The sequence below is a fragment of the Belonocnema kinseyi genome, chromosome 5 (genome assembly GCF_010883055.1).
Source record: "Belonocnema kinseyi isolate 2016_QV_RU_SX_M_011 chromosome 5, B_treatae_v1, whole genome shotgun sequence".
Classification (NCBI taxonomy): Eukaryota; Metazoa; Arthropoda; class Insecta; order Hymenoptera; family Cynipidae; genus Belonocnema; species Belonocnema kinseyi.
Genome location: NC_046661.1, coordinates 131,029,478 through 131,036,490, shown reverse-complemented (window position 1 = coordinate 131,036,490; position 7,013 = coordinate 131,029,478).

Genomic DNA, 7,013 nt, shown 5'->3' with positions numbered 1-7,013 from the left:
TCTAGATAGGCTAATTCGATACTTCTTGTCGAAGAGGTAGCGACGAGTCGACATTTCATCCTTGACCATGCGCAGTGTCGGCCTCCTCGCGATGTCTATTTGTATCTACACTATTGTCAGGATACTGCAATCGTTTACCATATTTAATATCCGGGCTGCCTTCGAAGACACGGCTTTACAAGTGCGGTGGAGGAGCTCCAAACCTATTATTACCCCCAGAGTGATAGTGGGTGTCGACTTCGAGGCACCAGTGATGACTCTCAGAATCAGCCCCTGATCCTTTCCAGTCGAGACTTCACAGTGGACAGTTCAACCCTGCTCCACCAGACCACTGCTGCATAGGTAAGCCTGGATTGCAGGATCGTGTATAGTAAATCCACGCAAGTGTCGCCGGTTTCAAAATCCAGCTTTTGCCTATGGCTCTTCTACAGAGCCAAAGAATCGCTATCAGTTTCTTGCACTTGTTTTCCAGGTGCACGTTTCATGACAGCTTCTTATCCAGAATGGCTCCTAGATATTTGTCTCGTCCTTTGATTTCTAGTTGTCTTGCCAATTTCAAGGTACTCATAGTTCCCCAATTATACCTTCTGGTAAATACAACTGCATCCGTCTTACTCGGATTGACTGATAGTCCAGTCTTCTAACACCATGAATCTACTATTCTTAATGTTAGCTGCATTACTCCGAAAAGCGCGTCCAGAAGCTGGCCAGTATATCGTCTGCATAGCCTATAACGTGGCGACCCTGATTCGTGAGCAGATAAAGCAGTGCTTTCACTATCAGGCACCACAGCAAGGGCGATAAAACACCTTTCTGCGGACATTCCTAATCAACGGTTCCACATACAGTGGTATCACCCTGAGTCATGGTTAGGTTCCTATTGGCCAACATGTGGCAAGTCCATGGCATGAGTGTAATAGACACACCGTGTGCGATCATGACCGCCCTGATCACCTCTCCACAGGTGTAGTTAAAGTTAACTGTTGCGCTAAGGGCCGTCTTCGTCGAGGGACCAGACCTATAGTCGTGTTGTTGCTTGTGAAGTGGCTTACTTCGCAAGACATTATCGCTGATGTATCTATCCACGAGACTTTTCACTGTTTTTAGTGAGCAATATGTGAGGCTAATAGGTCGAAAATCCTTGGGTGAAGTATAACTGATCCTGCCTGCCTTCGCAATAAAGGCTACTCTCGCACCCCTTCATGCCGTCGGAACATAATCCAACGTCAGACTAGTCCTAGCAAGTCTCACAATCGGCCCTATAATGAACTCACCAGCCTTTTGTAAGAAGACTGGATATATGCCGTCCGGACCAGGAGACTTGTAAGGACTGAAGGACTTAAGGGCTCAGCTAATCCTGGCTGGGGTAACAATCTCGTTAACAAGCCACTGTTTCGGGCCCAGTTGGGCCACAGGCGGCTATGATTGCTTAGGAAGTGTCGTCCCCTCTTCTCCTAACTTTGTAAAGCCCGAAAAATATGCATTGATCAGATGAGCCACGTTATCCTCGTCAGACTCTGAGTATCCTCCGCCTGGTAATTTCAGAATGCCGAGAATATCATCCGGATTTCGAGAAAGCAGCTTATCTAGTCTAGCCGCCTCTGCTCCTTTCTCGATGTCAGTGCAAAAGTTCATCCAGCTTTTATGCTTTGCATTACATATTACACTTCTATATTCGTCCCCCATCGTCGTAAATGAGGTATATAGTTCCTTCGTTTTTCTAGTACTGGCACGTCTAAAACCCTCTCTGGTTTCCCTGCGAGGCTCTTCGAGTTTCGCGATTCACCAGTGATTACCCAGCCTTTCGGACCCTTGAAGGTCGAAAATTACTTTCATAAGTGAATTTGAAGGTTTCCGTGAAAATCTCGATCATCATCTCCAGGGTATTCACATCTTTAATCGATCTGGGCACCCCTGAATGTGCACTTAGTTGCATTAAAAACTGACCCTAATCCGTTCTTCTTGGATTTCTGGCCCATTTAGGACCGGCATGTACAGTAGATTCTAACTCGAACTTTATCCGTGAGTGATCTAAAAAGGTGGGTTGATCTGAGACTCTCCACTTCTTAATATTATCCCTAAAACGCACCACAGCAGAAGAGAAAGACTCCTTACCTTGCAATATTCTTCCAGTGAACGTGCCTTCCCTGGTGGATTGGTATCGTTGGCATATGGAAAGTAAGCCGATCCCATGACTAGCCTTCATATTTCTTTAAGATCCGTGACTATCATTATCAGGTATCTCGAACATAGCTCAAGCAGCAGGATAACGTCGACTTCCTTCGCCAGTATGCAAGCCCTTAGATTGGCCGCATTGGGGTCCATGTAACAAAAATATCCCCCCCTCCCCCCTTAACCCCTGATGGTATCTCGAACTAACCAGGGTTCCTGGATTAGTGAGATACATGTGTGAGAGCCCTAGTCTGTGACTCAAGAATTTGCAGAAATAAGAGTCGGTTGGTTCCTCCTTACGCTGTGTCCTCTTTCCGAGGCCTATCGTCCCTGATGATCCACCAGGACGCTGATTTAAGTGAGGGGGTGAAACCCTCCAACCGACTGAGAATCACACACGGGTCTTCCAGATTACCTGGCACCACGCTGTGGTCCTTACGTCAGGGTCCATCGTCAGGGGGTCAGCCCTCTGAGCGGCTACCAATCCAGCCCCCGACGACTCCCTGTTCGTCGGCTGCTGGACCGCCTTGTGCCTCTTCACAGGCTTAGCACCAATCCTATGTGAAGAAGGTCAGGCAGATCTACTTCAGGCAGACACCACCCCCCCCCCCTCTCACTCCCTCTGTTTGAGAAGAAAAATGTGATGAGCACAAAAAAAAGAACAAGAGCGATTATCGAAATGATAAAAATGATGATAAATTTCTACGTGAAAACACATTTATTTCCTCAGGCACTTGTATAGCAAATAAATTCTTGAAATACATGAATAGCGCGCCAAATTTTCCAACATCAAATTAAAGAAATTTCTTCTGGCTTAATTTTAATATAACTAAGTTATAATAATTTTTCTATGCAATAAGAAATCCGCAATTTAAATCGAAAAAGGTATAAGAGATCAAATTACATTGCAAATAATTTAAAATTAAAACTCTAATTTACTATTTCGCATAAATATTAAACATTTAAATTGTTAGAACTTGAATGATTTATTTTTTTCACTTATTCAAAAATTACGTAAGGTTCTACTCAGCGGCACTAACCCCGAAGGAGTAAAAACTTCTACTGAGGGGTAAAGATTTCCTACAGTGCTGGGAGGGTGTATCAAGTATATCTTAAATATTACACAATTAAATCATCGTCATTTGACAAATTTCCGAACAAATTTCAATGTTTTTAAAACATTAGGAAACAGCGCTTATTCATTATTTTTTCTACTATTATAATAACGTAAAATTTGGAAATCGAAATAAGCGAAATGTTTAAATGACTCGAAAGTGTTCTGAAAATATAAAATTAATGAAAATTAATATTATAGGTTGAAAAATTATGTATGGATTCGAGCACATCACTGGCCTGATGATAAGTTTAACAAATTTGTATTGGATTTTCAAAAAACCATTTAGGCAAAATTTATTAATCAATATTTTTCTACGATATATTTGTTTTAATCGACAAAATTAATCAGGATACGTTTATGGATCAGTTATAATTGCCAACTTGAAAAAAATTATTAGTTATTGAACTCTGATCTACTTTTTTACCAAATGGAATTTTTTGTACCCGTTTTATTCATGCTGGCATACAACAAAGGGGTATATTAGAATCATTCCTTTTTGTACTTTTAAAAATTCAAAGATACTTACGAAATGGTGCTCTTATATGTAATATTTGCGAACCTGTTAATAAATATAAATTTAATCGTGTGAATTATGGATTTATGCACGTTCTGTTTTATTTCATTTTCTTTACTTAATTATTTCCCCTTATTTTTCGTGCATCTATAGTTCATTTATTTACACAATATATTTCTCAACTTTTTAGATCCCCCCCCCCCTCAAAACAGGTCAGGCGGACGCCGACCTGCCCCCCCCCCCAGTGATTGACGCCCCTGGGAGTAGTATCAGTATCAGTATCAGAATCAGTAAAAAATACAGTTTTCGTCAGCTAATTACGTTTATTCATTTCATGGTAATGATTAGTGCTCTCTAAGAATTTTTTTGTCAAGTTAAAGATCATTTTTAATCCCAAAAACAACTATTTACACCAAACTTTTGTCTTACGTCGCAACATCGTAAACTGCATCTGAAACTAAGTCGAAAACGACGTCGTGATCCTCGCCGGAAACTACGTCGTGATCCTCGCCGGAAACTACGTCGTATAGAACGTCATTTACTATCCCAGTTTCCGACGTACTTAGAAGTTAAGTCAAAGCAGAAGCTAAGCTGATGCGGGTTCACTTAGCATTGAACAGAACCAGTTACTGCCAGTGGATAGTACCAACGCTTGATTTTACCCTCAATCGGCAATGTAGATTTCTTCCATGAACCCTAACTCGCTCAATATTACAGCTATCTAATATACTGACTAGTACATCTTTTCTGGGGTTTCCCTGTGCCACTGCTTATTTGAATCTCTTGCGCCCAGAATTTTTTCATTGGAATTTCTCCCGCTTGCAGCCAAGGAGTAAATAGGAACTGAAATTAGAAAGGGAACTAAGCATTTTGTAGAGAATTGTGATTGGTGTTTATTAAATAACAACCAAAATTTACAAGATGCTGGTCTGGATGCTAGCGCCACGCAGTGGAAACCTCAGACAACAGCGCTGCGATGCAAGTAAGAAAGAATTTTATTTTTAATTTTCGCGCGCAACATACTACTTAAGCTATAGACCTGTCCAACTAAAATGGCCGATTCTAATATGGCCGTGACATTGGTTGCCAGACAAACCGTTCTAACCGTGTTGAGTCAGTGTGGGATCATTGTTTTAAAATGTTAACGAGATTTTGTTATCGGTAAACACAATTATAGTTAGCAAATGTTGTGTAGTTTCGTGTTCCAAACGTGCCGATAGAGATGTTGGGATGAGTTTTTACCGTTTTCCGGCTGTAGTTACAGTGAATAATAGAAAATACCAGAAGACGATTGAAGGGTCCACTGGCCTGAACGTGGATAAAGTTTGCGCTCTTTCTGTGGAAAGACAAAACGCCTGGTTAAGGACTTTAAAACGAGGACATTTCACTGAGAAACAGAAGAGAATATTGAGATTTTGCTCAAACCACTTTATCAGCGTCAGGTGATAAACGAATTATAGTTAAGGATTTATTAAAATGACACATAATCTTCAATTTACAAAATTCTTCAAATAGTTAATAAGGCGGAGCAACATAGTGACATTGAGAAGTATAACAAATTTTAAGAGAACAATCTAAGGTTTTTGAATATTAAAATAATGAAATCTGTAATCGTTTATTTAATATTAGTTATTCATTTTGTTTGGGTTTAATTCCTCTTAACCCAGTGGGCACAAAATTTGGCGACGTCTTTACGACATCGTTACGATATCTTAACGACGTTTTTACGACATCCTATGTCCGTGTCGTTTCGGTGTCTTTACGATATCGTAAAGACACCTGAACGACATGGACATAGGATATCATAAAGTTGTCGTAAAGATGTCGTAACGATGTCGTAAAGACGTCGCTAAATTTTGTGATCACTGTGTAGGCAAAAGTTATATAATTTTCATTCAATATTTTTGTTTTTATTTTTAACTGCATCAGTTTTCACAAATAAAGAAAAATTTTATTTTGGAAATAAAGCTTACATATTCAATTTAATATTCGTATAGAAAAAATTACGAAATTAGTGAATTACCTGTATTCAACATTTTTGTCAGACCTGGGCAAGGGTACGATTAATCTGAAACCGATAAATGCAATATTACGATAGAGAAATAACAATAAAATACGAAATGTCTAAAAGTTACTTTACCACAGGAATGAAGTTGCTACAAGAATTTTGTCCACCAATTAGTTTTCAAGTTTATTCCTACGTTAATGCAGGTGAGCAATTCCATGACAAACCATCTGAAGAATGTAAGCTATTGTTAGTAATTTTGATGAAAATTGTAGTATTAGTTCTCCTACGTGTTGAAAGGAAAACCCTAAAACGATTTTCTAAAAATTCAAAAGATTTAGGAGATATCGATGGGTGAGTGTAAGAACGTAGTGTCTCACTTTTGTTTTAAGAGACGTCGTATCTCGCCACGGTTCCAATACATCCCAGTGGGCACAAAATTTGTCGACGTCTTTACGACATCGTTATGACATCTTTACGACAACTTTACGACAACCTATGTCCATGTTGTTTCGCTGTCTTTGCGATAGCGCAAAGTCATCTTCAGATCATACGACTTCTTTGCGATATCGTAAAGACACGTTAACGACATGGACATAGGATGTCGTAAAGTTGTCGTACAGATTTCGTAACGATGTCGTAAAGACGTCGCCAAACTTTGTGCCCACTGGGATGTCGTATCTAGCTTATGGTTGAAGAGATGTAGTATTTCGCTCGCAGATTCAACAAACGTCGCATCTCGGGTGACCACCCAAGAGACGTCATGCCTTTCTCGCGGTTCAAAAAACGTTGTATCTCGTTCACTGTTCAGAATACGTTGTGCTTGTTTCCCGGTTTAAAAAAGGTCGTATTTCGTTCGCTGTTCAGAAGAAGTCGTACATCGCCCGCCGTTTACAAGGCGTCGTATCTCGTTCGCAGTTTAAGGAACGTATCTCACAAATTTATCATTTTTCAGCCCGTATTAAATTTTCAATAAAACGGCACAATATACTTTAATCAAAAAATAACTTATAAAATATTTGAAAATAATTATTTAAACTTAACAATGATGCTGAAAATGAATAATATCTGCCAAAATGAGATACAAAATATATTTCTGAAAACCCTACTTCTATAACATTACATAGGGGCCGATTACGGAGTCCAGATAAAAGTCCACGCTATATTTTTTCTCTTTTTCAAGTCTTAAAAATGTCGTAAAGTTG